This window comes from Tribolium madens, unplaced genomic scaffold (genome assembly GCF_015345945.1).
Source record: "Tribolium madens isolate multiple individuals breed KSU strain unplaced genomic scaffold, Tmad_KSU_1.1 Scaffold_19;HRSCAF=116;Tcas5.2_LG9, whole genome shotgun sequence".
In the NCBI taxonomy this organism is placed as follows: domain Eukaryota; kingdom Metazoa; phylum Arthropoda; class Insecta; order Coleoptera; family Tenebrionidae; genus Tribolium; species Tribolium madens.
In genome coordinates, this window is record NW_025400983.1 from 16,401,160 (window position 1) to 16,403,620 (window position 2,461).

Here is a 2,461-nt window from a genome sequence, read left to right on the forward strand (position 1 = left end):
TCTAATCCATTATTGCCTTTTGTCAATAATGAAAATGATTATTGACCATTAGGAGACAAAAAACAACTTCACAACCTCTTAATAAACTAAATAATCAACTAGTAGTAAAATAGTTATTTACGAACCAAGTGCGAGAAAAGATTTTTCGCACATGAGTGCCATACGGTTCGACCTGTAAAGTAAAAATGTCTAATACCGTAAATAGCTATTACTGTATGTTACTTTTTTATATAAAATCTTGATTAATTTATTTGACAAAAATTATAATAAAATTGTATAAAACTCTAACTGAATTCAGTAAAAAAAAACTCACGTTTTAGCTTTACAGATTTAATATTTTAAAGTTTATGAAACCTTTGTACCTATATGCAAAAAACAGAACGTGATGAAAATTGGTATTATTAAAAACAAATTGAATTACCTCATTGGTTTATTGCATCGATTCTTTGCTTGGTAGCAACTAGCAACATTTAGTTTACAAAATTCTAAGGTCTAATGGTCAGCTTCTACCTACTCTTAAATGTAGATTCAAGTCGAATTCCCTTTGCTCAGTCCGATAAAACTATTTCGAACCCAAAAGTTCTGAACTAACAAACACGATCAAGTAATGAAATAAGGCTATTCCAGAGTATACCGACTGAAATAAGTTCATAATAATAAAACACAACATCAGCAACAGTTGTGTCGCAGTGGATACTTAAATCAGCAGAAAGTTGAGAGGTGAGCCCTCTACACCAAATCTAATGGTTTGTCCGAACTGACCCTCATAAATAATGCAAACGTTAATTCTGTATGCAAAAGTCATTTCTCCAGTGTCCTAGTTGTTGTTGTTGATAGCTAAAGGTTTATATTTACAAATTCAATTCGAACGCTCGAACACATTCCGGAAAAAAATTTCAAACTCTAATTGCTTTTATCACACCCCAAAACTAAACTAAAATTGTGATAAAAATCAAAATGTTTTGGACATTTTTTAAATTGGTTATTTATTGAGTGTAAAAAAACAGTCAACAAAATTTTTCTTTAACATGTATTAAAATAAAAAGGGCTAGTAATAAAATGATAACTAAATATATTTTATCCACAATCACTTTATAAAGAGACTTTATTCCACACTTTAGATGCGTATCAAGTACCAGTTTATCCATTAGTGGATAAAGTAACTTTATTCCACTGTTAGTAACCAGCGCACCGCGTAACAGCTTACTACGTTTAACCGAAAGCACATTTGGCGTGACTTTTAAATGTCAGTTTAATTTTTAATTAAGTTTGGAATAATTTGGGCCTGTGATTGTGGATAAAACGTTATATTGCAGTCTTGTGTTAGTCGCGTTTTATCCACTTAAGAAAATTAACCGCTCGAACTAACGTAAATAAAACGCTATCTAACATACTCTTGCAATAAATAACTATAATTTTCTAAGTAAAATATTCTAAATGCTAACTAGTAGTGCTGTGTATTAAAATAAGATTTGTTATTTAAAATAATCTAAATACTAAATAGTAGTGCCGTGTATTAAAATAAGATTTGCTAAGTGTAAAAAAGTAGAACCAATATTATCTTTTACGGTATTTTCTGAGTCAATCCAGCAAAAAATCTTCTTAACTAATTTTTATCCACTTATACAAAATCACTCAAAGAACAAAACAATCATATCTATGAACCTATGTACAGGTTGGGCCAGAACTCGCGCCCCATAGAAAAATGCCCTGTAAAATATAACATCAAGAACATAAAAAAAATGTTTAAAAAATTCTATCTATAAAAATTTCGAAGCTATGAAAGTGTAAATTTTACACTTTGACTCTATTTATTTTCGTTAAAAAATAATTTTACAAGTTTTTTTACTACAAGCTATTAGAAGGGAAAACAAGGAAGCTGTATCCTAAATTGTAACTCTAATGTTATTAAATTGTGGTTTTTATTGGCAAAATTTTTTACCTTTAATAAAAACATATACAAAATTAAATAGACATAAAAAATGTTAAATGTCAAAACATAAATGTCAAACTTTTTTGACAGACATAATGTTTTGAACATTTTTTCCATGTTCCTGGTATCTTACCTTATTTGAAATTGACACACCCTGTATAGCCCCTGCGCCAGAATATTATAGATTATTAATATTAATTATTGTATTACAGAACATTTATCATTTTATTTGCAATATATTTTATCCACATCACTCTATAAAGAGACTTTAGATGCGTATAAAGCACCACTTTATCCACTAGTGGATAAAGTAACTTTATTCCACTGTTAGTAACCAGCGCACCGCGTAACAGCTTACTACGTTTAACCGATTGCAAGAGGAAAACATTTTTTATCTTTGATTTTAAACCAAAACTGCAAAAGAAAAACATTTTTTGCTTCACCTGAAACAAGCAAATCTGTAATTAAAACTTCATTATTCTGAATCATTTAGTTTCATAACTTAGGGTTTTATTTTGTCCCAAATAT